Source organism: Nannospalax galili, unplaced genomic scaffold (genome assembly GCF_000622305.1).
Source record: "Nannospalax galili isolate Female #2095 unplaced genomic scaffold, S.galili_v1.0 scaffold636, whole genome shotgun sequence".
NCBI lineage: Eukaryota > Metazoa > Chordata > Mammalia > Rodentia > Spalacidae > Nannospalax > Nannospalax galili.
The window spans coordinates 1,815,132-1,829,028 of NW_008338112.1; positions in this window are offsets into that span (position 1 = coordinate 1,815,132).

Consider the following 13,897-nt stretch of genomic DNA (forward strand, 5'->3'; position numbering starts at 1 on the left):
GAGTACAGGAGTTGGAGATTTGGTTCAGCAGGTAAAGTCATGACATGCGTTTGATCCCTGGAACCACATGGTTAGTTGGTCTCTGGCCTCCACATGCACACTGTGGTACACATATTCCCTTCAAATAAAGAACTGTTTAAAAAGTTTAAAATACTAGTATGATAGTGATTAACACATGTATTTGTATAGATCTAAGGATTGGGATATCAAAAATGATAATATCAAGGAAAAGATGAGATTTTTGTGGGCATTATGCCTAAAAAAGTTCAGCCTCACTTTCAACATCAATTTTAACCAAGAGGGAACCAAAATTTCTCTAAGAACCCATTCCTTCAGATTTCTCTTGGAACCATCCTCTTAAACAAAGGCCTTTCTCACGCTTTTATTGAAACTGTACATTCAGTATGAAATAAAGAAGGAAAAGTGGACTAATTTAATCAGAAGGATTTTTTCCTTTCTGACCCCCATTGACCTACAACAACATATATGCACAGCCATCATCAGTTTCATACCACCTGTTGTTTACAACACAAGTGTGAAAATATGTTCCTTCCAGGAAATATCTAGTGCAGCTGAGATAGTGTTAAATGACCTCAAAACATGTTTTATTGAAAGACTAAGTAAAGGTCATTCCCAGAAAATTTCTTCAATTCTTTATGGAGGAAACCATGCTTGAGATAGGTACTAAAAGATATGGGGGAAATTTCCATGCAGAAGGATTGGTATACAGCAGACTATAAAACTACTCAGTGTACTCAAAATCTTCAAGGAGTTAAAGCTTCAGTATAAGACACGTATCATATATAGGCATGATATAAAAATGAGAACTGGGTTTGAACATTAGGAAACAACAAATGGTGGATAGTCTCATACAGGTTGTAAAGAATTTGAAGAGGTACAGATTTCTGCTATAGGATGATCTCTCATATTAATGGAGAGTGTTTAGACAGATATAGAGACAGATGATAGAGATAGAGGTAGTTATAGAGATAGAGACAGAGAGAGAGAGAGAGAGATGGGTGGATATATAGATGATAGATGATAGATAGATAGATGATAGATCCAAGTACTTGAATCTTGTAAAGAGATACACTTATAAGATTAGAGCTTAAGATATAAAATTCCAAACAGATAAAAGGTACTTGAGAGGCTTTTCCAAATACACTGAAGCTCTAGTCATAACTTTAAATAAAATTGTATGCTAAAATTTTTTAATTGTATATTAAAAGTTAAAAAAAATGGGGTCTGGAAAAATGGTTTAGTGGTTAAGAGCACTGACTGCTCTTGAAGCTCAGTTTCCAGCACCTACAGGGCAGCTAACAGCTATCTGTAACTCCAGTTCCAGGGGATTCCACTCCCTCTTCTGACCTCCATGGGCATTGCATGATAGGGGTGCATTAACATACATGTAGTCAATACACATACACATCAAATAAAACTAATATTTATTGAACTTTTGCATATTTCATACAACAGTTCTTAATCAAATTCAGACTCCCTCCCTCATCCATGCCCCCCACACACACCAAACTTCATGTATTCTGACATGCATGTTAACTCCTATCCAGTCAGGCATTTGTACTCAGGTGTCCTTCAGTGCAAATTCATCCTCTGGAGTCTAGTCAGCCCATCTAGAAATTATTGGTAAGGCTACTCTCCCTCGCCTGGTAGTTATCAGTCTCCAATAGTCCCCAGACTAGGGAAGACCCACCACCCATTTCCCTCGTTCCGCTCTGGTCCTTTGTCTGATTGAGTTGGCAAGGGTCCTGTACTCAATGCAACGACTGCCACAAGTTCACAAGTGCAAGCCTCCACCAACCTCTGCTTCCCTGTATTCATGAGCCAGCCCTAGCTCTTACAATCTTTGCACCCTCTTTTGAAATGGTCCTTGAGCTGTGGGTGGGAAAGGTTTGATATACGAGTCCTATCCAGGGACACACACTCTGCAGTCTCTTATGTTTTAAAAGTTGGCCAGCTGTAGCCTTTTGTGTGCATTGCGCTCTGTTGTATAAGGAAACTTCACTTGTGAGAGTTGAAGGATGCACTAGTTTCCTCTCTACCCCTCATTCTGCTATGTTCCCTTAGTCTTTGGTACAGAGGTTCCACTTTAGATACGTCACCTAGGACTGGACGTCTCTCAGATATATTCTCTGTTGGACCAGTTGTGGGATTCTGCAGTAGCCTCCAGCTGTTGCAGAAAGAAGCTTCTTTGATGAGTGGTATACTGTATAGTTGTCTGTAACTATAAGGATCCATTTTAGCATATGGTAAGAAATTTCATTTGTCTAGAAATATGACAGAGACAGGGTTTTCACTAGGATCTATAATGTCTCTAGCCATGTTTACTTGCCTATTATTACAATGCCACCCATGAGTTCACTCCCATTGAGAGGGCTTTAAGTCCAATTAGATAGTTGTTGATTACCCCCAGATAACAGTGCACCAATAGAGGTAGTTTGCTGTGCTAGTCATTACGGTTGTTAGGTTTTAGGGCTGGGTTGGACCACTGATTGATTTTCTCCTTTAGCATCTTACATGGTATCCTCCAGAACTATGAGAGCTAAACTTCAGCTAGAAGGTTTCCAGGTTAGTTTTTGCTCCGTTGCTCCAAGTCCTGTGTCTGAAATGTGTCCTGTCTTCAGCAGTAGGGTCTTATCTTCAGGTTCTGGGAGATAACCAAAAGCTCTAGCAATAACCTGTGTTTTGGGGGGGAAAGTCTCTTGGACCACTCTGACCAACCACTTGAAGGGAGGTCTCTCCTGTCTGACACTGCGTTCCTTGTCATACAGGCCCCAGGTACACATACACACTAATGTTCAAGCATCGTATGTGCATTTCTCAGGGGATTTCAGAGGCAACACATATCCCTCTGGCTTCCCCAGCCCCCCCCTCCCAGATCCATTCATCTCTACTCTACCCACCATCGGAACTCCCTCCTCTCTCCAAGTCCAAGAGTCCCCATTATCCCCTTCCACCCTCAGTAACACCTGCCTCCCACCCACCCCACATTCCTGAGTTCCCTCCTCCCTCCATGGGCATGTCCCTCCCTCCTCTCCTCCCAAAAGAACACTCCCACTTTCCTTACCTCCTTCCGGTAAACATCTGTTCCGCATTGCTCCCCTCTTTGAGTTCTTTCTTTTCCTTTACTTCTATGTTTCCTTTCTATCTTCCTGGTTCCTGGTGTCACACTAGCATATATGCTTACATATAAGGGGTTTGTGTTACATCAGGGTATATACTTACCTATAAGGGATTGGTGTTACCATCCCCAAATGCAAAAAATGTTGAAAAAAATTAGAGTCATGTACAGAAGAAATTACAAAATATAGTAGCAATAATTTTTCTGAGAAAAGATGACCCAGAAAGAATGCAAAAATTATCATCTTTAAATTTTTATTTTCTGTTTTAAAAAGATATTTTATTTATTATTTTTATTTTATGTGTATGAGTGTATTGCTTGCGTGTATGTAAGTGCACCTGTGTCATGCAGTGCCTGCAGAGGTCAGAAGAGGCTGTCAGATCCCTTGGAACTGGAGTTACAGATGGTTGTTAACCACAGTGTGGGTGCTGGGACCCAAACCCAGTTCCTTTGCAAGAGCAGCTAGTGCTCTTAACCACTGAATCATGTCTCCAGCCCCTTAATTTTTATTTTCAACCTTAAACTCAGACCAATCTACCCACATCAATCAGTTTACACTATATATTTTGGTATTTGTTTTTATATAACTTTGAAAGTACTATCTTGTTCAAATGTTTTGGTACCTTAATTGGATTACCATTTTCTGAAGAAGTCTATAATAATCATACATTAAATTTTGAAATTTTAAACTGCAAATATGTATGTAAAGAATCCCTAATAACTTTGTTTTATGCCTCTAAATATTTAATTGAAAATAAAGGATTAGAATGATGTTAAATAGTGATATAGTAAGAGAAGACTTAGGGCTGGAGAGATGGCTCACTGGTTAAGAGCACTGGCTGTTCTTGCAGACAATGAGTTCAATTCCCAGTGCCTGCATGGTGGCTAACAACTGTCTGTAACTCCAGTTCCAGAGGAATCTGACACTTTCTTCTGACTTCTGCAGGTACAACATGGGTGCACTTACACACATGTAGGCAATACACTCATACACATAAAATTTAAAAAATAAAAAATAGTTTGTTTTAATTAAAAAAGTAAAACAGAAGACTAAGATTTCAAACAACTAATTCAGGGAGCTCAAAACAAGCTGCACTGGTTTTCTGTTGCTGTATAACAAAGTATCACTAGATGATCATTTGAAAGTTGGACTTTTCATTCGAATGAAAAATATTATGTAGCCCAGGCTAATCTTGAATTCAAAATGGCCTACTTTTCAATAATAAAGGCAAAAAGAGGACTTCAGTCTAGAGGATGAATTTTATCTAAAGAAAATAATCTCCAATCAAAATAACTTTGAAATTTCTCATCTTTGAGAGCATAAAGGGAGCAAAGAGATTTGAGTGACCCTTAGAAAAACAGAAACAAAACAATGTAATGATCAGAAAGTTTCTACTTTATATTATAGTTACTATAACATGAGAGAGTGCATTTTTGCATGCATGAATTCCTGTGTTCAATTCCCAGCACAAAAAGTGTTTTAGTAATGGGCATTGTTAATCTCTGACTCTTCAGCAGTACCGTTTTGAAAATGCCAGATCTAGCAATTATAAACAATGTCTGTTTCTCAAAGAAAAATGTCTGTAATTCAAAGAAAAAGTAGCTAAGATCCACTATCACTACAAGTTACTTATATGTGCATATTTTAAAGTCTGCCTTGACCCAAATTGACTGCAAAACATCTGACAGGCTTTCAGAAAGTAATTGGTAAAATTATAGAACTTTAAATTTGAAATCTTACCCTGTTTCAATCTGCTTTATCAAAATGAAGGAAAATTAGCATATTGGATATTGCTGAAGAGTAAGAGAATTCAAGAAGGATTTTTTAAAATAACTTTTTAAACCTTCATCTGCAGTGAATTGAGCATTAAAATTCTTTCATAAAGTTTATGAGTAGAATTATACAACCTAGTAATGAAATGCAAATATCTCTGTTCATTAAGGCTCAACTGTTTCATCAATTTTTCAGATATAGTTCAGTGGGGACTGATAATTATATTGCAACGTGAAAAAAATGTTTATTAAGTGCTAGTATGAGGCAGCTAGGTGTGTCCAATTATGCCATGTAATGCGATTTCACAAAGTGATTCGATTTTTATTTACTACTACATGGTCTTCATTTTACTGGACTTGATGGAGTTTGACATATTTTCAAAGTAAATTATAAGTGATAAAAACATTTAAATACATATACAAATAGTTCTTAAAATTAAAAGTCCTATTTTAATAACATTGCATATATGTATGTGATATAGTCCTCTAAAACTAAAGAAATGTCATTAAATATTTGTTATTCCAATAAGGATATCTATTTATTATACAAATGCTTTTTCATTTGATTAAGTTTTTGTCAGTTGAAGCCCGCCTGGAGTTTTGGTGACAATATTAAAATTAGAAGTTTTGATAAGTTATAGGAATTCCAGATTCTTTTTCAGCCTTATTATATCAATGTCATAAAATCACATAATCTAAGAGGAAAAATCACTTTAACAAGATAGAATTTCAAATAAGTGGAATTTCTCAGACAACCAGTATGATCATATCGTTTTTTGTTTTTATTTCTTTTGTGTGTGTGAGTGGGAGGTGGGTATGGATGCCACAGGGCACTTGTGGAGGTCAGACGGCAGTTTACGAGCACTGGCTCTCCCCTTCCACCACATAGTTCTAGGGATCAAACTGAGGTCATAATCTCAGCAATAGGAATCTTTACCCACTGAACCATCTTGTCAGTCTTGATCATATCATTTTTAACATCTTTATTGAGATGTAATTCATAAAATTAACCTATTTTAAGTGTATAGTTCAGTGATTTTTTTTTGCATATAAGACTGACAGTTTTTAAGTTTCATGGGTATTTTAGCCAGTTTTTCTTACTAGTGTGTTTTAAGTTGTACACTGACCACATTCCCTGTCTGGACTCCTGCCCTGTCCGTTTCTTTCTCTTCTCCCTTCCTACTAGCCCGTTGGTTCCCTTAGAGAGTTCCTCTTCTACTTCTATGATTTTAAATATTTATGTAAAATCTAAGAACCACAAATGACAGGAAACACACTATATTTGTCTTTGGGGGGCTGACTTACTTTGCTTAATATAATTATCTCCGGTTGTATCCATTTTCCTGCAAACAATATAAATTCATTTTTTTATGGTTGAAAAAATTCTATTGTACAAATATGCCACATTTTCTTTATCTATTACTGTGTTATTGGACAAGCATGTTGGTTTCATAACTTGGATATTGTAAATGGTCATTCTGTAAGTATTGATGTTTAACCTTTTTTTATATGCTTCTTGGCTATTTCTATTTCTTCTTTTGAGAGCTGTCTGTTCATCTCATTAGCCCAATTATTGATTGGGTTGCTTGATTTCTTGCTTTGTTTTTGAGTTCTTTGAATGTTCTAGATATTAAACCGTTGCCAGATATATAGCTGGCAAAGATTTTTTTCCCATTCTAAAAATTCTTTATCAACTAACTCTTTCCTTTGCTGTACAGAAGACTCTTAATTTCATGAAGTCCGTTTATCAGTTCCTAGCATTATTTACTGAGAAAGCAGAGTCTTACTCACAAAGTCCTTGCTTATGCCCATACCTTGAAGTGGTTTCCCTAGTTTTTCCTCTAACATTTTCAGTTTCAGATCTTACATTAAGATCTTTGATCCATGTGGAGTTGATTTTGTGCAAGGTGATAGATAGGGATCGTAGTATTTATATAAATTTCTAATTTCAAGTTCTAATTAACCAAATTCATTTAAAGTTATCATAGTTCTTATTTTAAGGGGATGACAGCAAATCACCTATGAGATCCTTTTGGAAACTCCCCAAATTACATCTTCTTTTACAATTAGCTATAATCTATTTTATTAATTTATTCATGAAGCTATAGTGATGTTTCTGTAATACTGAGCGGGACTTGCAGAGGAATGTCAGATAGTGATGGTTTAGAGTCCTTTATTAGTAGCCGGTTTTTGTTGTTTTTTTTTTTTTGTCCCAAGTCTTAGCAGGGAATAGAGCTTAAAAATTCTGTTCCTAGAACACAACTGGCAAGGAAAACATCTTAACCCATTGTGTTCTAGTAAACACAACACCTGAAAGTGGACAATTTAATCTAATGGCTTACCTTTCTGGAAGCTGAAAGTTCAAGATCAAGGTACTGGTATGTGGAAAAGACCCTTTAATGTGTCATCCCTTGGTGAAAATCAGAAGATCAAGAGAGAGGGAGGAGGAGAGAGGAAGGTGGGTAAACTACTAGTCTTACAATGGACTGCTTTCTACAAGTACAGCATCAATCCACTCATGAGGGCAAAGCTCTTGTCATAGACCAATCACTTATCACCATTCCCATCTCTTAATTAAGTAGCAATGATATTTACATATGACTTTGGATGGGGAAAAACACTCAAACTACAGAAAAGAAACTTCTACAGAAGATTTTAGCTCAAATGCATTTACTTTGGTATCTTAAATCACCTCCAATTTATTATTCTAGGTACTTTGACTTAAATGGTGTATTTTACATTCAGTATTTGTATTTTAATCATTGAGAGATTATTTATTTTCCTAGTACTTACTCAAAATATCTTAAAATCACATGCTTAAAAAATCATTTTTTCTAGTCTCCAAAGGTAAAAAATAGAGTTTATTCAAAATAGCCACAAAAATAATTTGTGAAATGATTGAATCCACATGAACTATAAAACCCCAAAGCAATATTCATGCATGTGCTTCAAGATCTTCATCAAACCAATTCAAATAACAAAAAAACTCCCTAAGAGTTAAGAATTTGGAAATTGCTAGAAATATTTAAGGATCAAAATCTTCACATGAGCCATTCTTATGAGAAGGCTGCTGTAGGAACCTTGGTGTGCATCATGGCTTTGAATGCACGCACTAGAAAGGTGCGTGTGTGTAAATGCTGGGGCTTGGACCCATTTGCTTGGCTCCTCTGCTCTTCTTACTTACTGTTTGGGTTTATAGGTGGCAGTGTTACTGAACTGTAGCTAAATATCTTGGAGTTGCAACAAATTTTTCAGAATATGTTCTTGTAGGAAGTGTCTAGCCTGATACCACTTGAGTCAGGTTCCTTGCAATGTATTATTCATCAACTGACTTAAGGAGTTTTGTTTTTCTCTGAAGGCTGATCATGCATTTCATGGTCTTAAGAACTTCAGACCAAATATAGACTCAATGTCTATAAGATTCTAATAGCACACACAAATAAAAAGTCATAAATTACTAGTGTGTAACATTTATCCCCTAAGGCTCTGCTGCTTCTTTCCTGTTGTCTCATACTTTTGTTTGTTTGCCTGCTTGCTTTGCTTTTTGTTTTGTTTTATTTCACTGGAGCACAAAGCTACAAACCACATATTATGACCAGGCTTTAGTATTAGTAAACAGTAGGTGCCCTTTCCAAGCTCTTCTTTACAAGGTTATTTTCTCTTCACTCGGAATTCTAAAGAGAATGGACATCTAAAGTTTCAGAGGTTAACTACCAATAATCTTTCGCTAAATTTACAGAACCTGGTAGTCTTCAGAATACACCAGATTCTGGAAGGACCTTCCTGACTCTTCACTTCTATGTACCAACACAGCCAAAGCATGACAATTGCCCTGGGGTTTAACTTGCGGTTCTAAGTCTGTCAAAAGAACTGCATAACAAAAACCAGGCAGAAATCAATGAAATAGAAACAATGAAAACAATATAAAGTATCAATGAATCTAAAAACTTGTTCTTTGTAAAGCTAAACAAGATACACAGCCATTTAGCTCAGCTAACCAAAAGAAAGAAAGAGGAAATCCAAATTAATAAAATCAGAGATGAAAGTGAAAACATCACAACAGACCCTCCCTCAAATTCAGAACATTATAAGGGAATACTTCAAAAATCTATTCTCTATTAATATGAAAATCTAAGAAATGTATGAATCTGTAAATTCATGGAAACCACTAAAGTTAAACCAAAAAGAGATCAACAGCTTAAACAGACTCCTAACAAATGAGGAAATTGATACAGGAATACAAAACCTCACAGTGGAATTCTACCAGACATTCAAAGAAGATCTACAACCAGTACTTCTTACATTATTCAAAAAGATAAAAACAGAGGGAGAACTCCAAAATTCGTTCTATGAAGCCAGCATCACTCTAATACCAAAACCATGTAAAGACACACCACCAACAAAGAAAGAAAACTACAGGCCCATATTGTTAATGAACACAGATGCAAAGATTCTCAAAAAATACTTGGAAACCACATGCAGACACACATGAAAAAGATCATCCACCATGATCAAGTCAGCTTTATTCCAGAGATACAGGGATCGTTCAATATACATAAGTCAATAAATGTAATAAAACATATAATTGGACTTAAGGATGAAAATTACATGGTCATCTCAATAGATGCAGAAAGATCTTTGACAAAATTCAGCATTCATTCATGTTAAAAGTCTTAAAGGGAATTGGACTGGAGGGAACATATCTCAATATAATTAAAGTTATTTACAACAAACCCATAGCCAACATCATTCTAAATGGTGAAAAACTGGAAGCATTCCCATTAAAATCAGGAACCAGGCAGGACTGTCCACTCGCTCTACTTTTTTTCAATATAATTCTTGAAACTCTTGCAAAAGCAGTAAGATAAGGAAATTAAAAGAGTACTAATTGGAAAAAGAAGAGGTCATATTATCTCTATTTGCAGATTCTATGATATTATACATAGAAGATTCCAAAAATTCCACTAGAAAACTGCTAGAAATGATTAATAATTTCAGTCAACTGTCAAGTTACAAAATCAACTCATGAAACAGTAACCTCTCTATATACCAGTAACATACAATCAGAAAAAGCATTCAAGGAAACCTTCCCATAACCTCAAAAGAATATTTAGGAATAAACTTAACCAAAGATATTAAAGAGCTCTACAATGAAAATCTCAAAACTCTAAAGAAAGAGGTAGTGGAAGACACTAGGAGATGGAAAGACCACCCATTCTCATGGATTGGTAAAATTAATATTGTGAAAATAACCATCTTACCAAAAGCAATCTATAGAGTCAATGCAATGCCAATCAAAATACACAAGACATCCTTAACAGAGTTAGACAAAACCATCCTAAAATTCACATGGAATAAAAAAGATCCCAGATATCCAAAGCAAACTTGGGCAACAAAAACAATGCTGAGGGGAATCACCATACCATTTCTCAGATTATATTACAGAGATACAATAATAAAAACAGCATGGTACTGGCACTAAAATAAACATGGAGATCAGTGGAATATAGTTGAAGGCTCAAACACAAGTACACATAATTTCAGTCACCTGATTATTTGAGAAAAGTGCGAAGAACACCCAATGGAGGAAAGACAGCATCTTCAATAAATGGTGCTGGCCAAACTGGATCTCCACCTGTAGAAGGATGAAAGTCAATTTTCACCTTGCACAAAATTCAACTCCAAATGGATCAAAGACCTCAATGTAAGACGTGAAACTCTGAAACTGCTAGAAGAAAACATAGGCAGTACCCTACAAGATATAGGTGTAGGAAAAGACTTTCTAAATTGGTCATCAGCAGCCCAGGCATTAAGGTCAACACGCAATAAGTGGAACCTCATTAAACTACAAAGCTTTTGTACAGTGAAAGAAACAATCATGAAAGGGAAGAGGAAACCCACTGAGTGGGAAAATATCTTCACATCTGTCAGAGGATCGATACCCAGAATACACAAAAAACTCAAAAAACAAAGAAACAAGAAAACAAACAACCCATTAAAAATATGGGCTAAGGATCTGAAGAGGGAGTTCTCACATAAAGAAATAAAAATGACTAAGAAACACTTAAAAAAGTGCTCAACATCCTCAGTAATTAGGGAAATGCAGATAAAACCACTTTAAGATTCCATCCACCCCAGTCAGGCTGGCTCAGATCAAGAGAACAAAAGACACCAAGTGCTGGCGAGGATGTGGAGAAAGGGGAATGCTCAGTCACTGCTGGTGGGAATGCAAACTCATGCCACCTCTATGGAAAGCAGTGTGGAGAGCTCTCTAAAAATTATAAATGAATCTACCATATGATCTGGTTATATCACTCCTTGGCATATACCCAAAAGACACAGCCTCCTTTACAGATACCTGTCAATCCATGTTTGATGCTGTCAATCCACGTTTGATGCTAAGAAAAGAAAAAATCTAAATGTCCCTCAACTGATGAATAGATACTGAAAATGTGGTACATCTACACAATGGAGTTCTACTCAGCAATTAGAAAAGATGAAATGATGAAATTTGCAGGTAAATGGATAGAACTAGAGACTGTTACACTAAGTGAAGCAACACAAACTCAGAAAAGCAAGTGATATGCACCTCCCTCATTTGCAGATTGTGATACCAGTCCTTTATACGTGAGTATACATCCTGATGTAACAACTGGAGTCAGGAAACTGGAAAGGAAACACGGAAATAAAGAGAAAGAAAGAGCCCAAAAGAGGAGGATATTAGGGACCAGGTGCTAATGGGGACAGGTGGGAAAAGTGGGAGTGTTCAAATGGGAGGGGGGGAGGGAGGGACATGCAGGGCATCATGGGGGTGGGAGAGGAGGGAACTCAAGAGAGGGGGATGAAAGAAGTGGGTGTTGTCAGGGGGAGGGTGGGGATAGTGGAAGCACGTGGACTGGGGATGGAAGGGTGAGTTTGGACAGGGGGAGAGCGGAGAGGTGAATGGAGTGTGGGAAGTCAGAGGAAATTGTGTTGGCTTGTGAACTCCCTGAGAAATATGCGTACAGTGTCTGAACATTAGTGCATACCTAGGGTCTGTATGGCAAGGATCACAGTGCCAGACATGAGAGATGTCCCTTTGAGTGGTTGGTCAGGGTAGTCCAGGAGATTCACAAAATAACAGAGGCTATTGCTGGAGCCCTTGGAGCCCTTGGTTATCTCCCAGAACTTTAAGGTAGGACCTTACTGCTGAAGAAAAGTCATAATTCAGACACAGGACTTGAAGCAATGGAGCAGAAACTGACCTGGAAGCCTTTTCCCTGAAAACTAACTCAGTTCTAGAGGATACTATGCAAGCTGCTAAGGGAGAAAATCAATCAATGGTCCAACCCAGTCCTAAAGCCAAATAAACATAATGACCAGCACAGCAGTCTTTCCTCTATTGGTGCAGTAATGACACTGTTATCCAGGGGGCAATCAACAGCTATCAAATTGTACTTGAAGCCCTCTTAATGGGAGTGAATTCATGGGTGGCACTGTAATTATAGCCAAATATACATGGCTGGAGACACTATAGATCCTAGAGAAAATCCTATCTCTGTCATATCTCAAGACACATGAAATTTCCTACCATATACTAAATCTAGATCCTTATATTTACAAACAAGTATACAGTACACCACTCATCAAAGAAACTTCTTTCTGCAACAGATGGAGGCTACTGCAGAGTTCAGCAACTGGTTAATACAGAGAATGTGTGTCTAAGAGATTCCTGGTCCTAAGTGACTTATCTACAGTGAAACCTCTACACCTAAAGCTGATGGCACATAGTTTAAACAGGGGATGGAGACAGTCCTGGTGCATCCCTCAACTCTCACCAGTGAAGTTTCCTTATTTAAGAGTGTAACACACACAGAAGACCACAACTGGCCAAGTTTTAGAGAATAAGGTGCTGCAGAGTGTGTGTCTTCGGATAGGACTCCTTCATTAAGCCTCACTCACCCACGGCTCAGGGACCATTGTGGAAGGGGAGGTGTGGAAAGATTGTAAGAACCAGGGTTGACCCATGAACATAGGGAAACAGAGACTTTCAGAAAGCTTGCTCATAGAAATTGTGGCAATGGTGGTGTGGAGTACAAGACCCATGCCAACTCCATCAGACAAGGGCCTAGTGTGGTGTGAGGGAAATGGGGGGTGGGCTGGTCCTAGCCCCATTGAAGTCCGATTGGCGGGAGAGGGAGAGTAGATCTTCCTTCAGATCTCTAGATGGAATGAATAGACTCAAATGGATGAAGTTTCACCAAAGGACATCTGGTAAAATGCTTGACCAGATGGGACTTAACACATATGGCAGAATATCTGAGGTGTGTGTGTGTGGGTATGAATGCGTGGAGGAGGAAGAGGGTCTTACTTTGGTTGAGAACTGTTGTATGAAATGTACAGAAGCTCAATACGAAATGTTTTTTAAAAGAACTACAGGAACGACTCCACCCCAAGAGACTGAGAGCAGATCAGAAAGGGGGAAGGAGACACAGGAATGCCCCGCATGTGCATGATGAAATCCTTACTTGGCATGCAGCTTTTCACCTGTTGTTCCATACTCCTGTTTTCCCTCTCTGCAAAAAAAGAAAAAAGAAAAAAATCTTTATACATTTGAATTACCTAACATGGGCTCAGAGGCAATGGCCACATTCTCTTCTCAGGTTGCCAGTTCTTAAATAAAACTGGTTTTCTTCCCATCAACACTGGTCCCTTGAGTATGAGCTTCAGAACAGAGAGGAGAAGAGCCTGGAAGGATCAACAGTTAGAATGAAACAAAAGTTCATGAAGATTTATTATTTATTGTAAGTGTCAGCTCTATACATGCACTTATGTGTAGATATTGTGTGTGTATTATTCAGTAGGCTTCTGAACTAATACATTACCCTCTGGTTTTTCATACCACCTATGATTTATTTGTTTCATCTATCTATCTATCTATCTATCTATCTATCTATCTATCTATCATCTATCATCATCTCTCTCAATCATCTGTCTTTGTGTGGG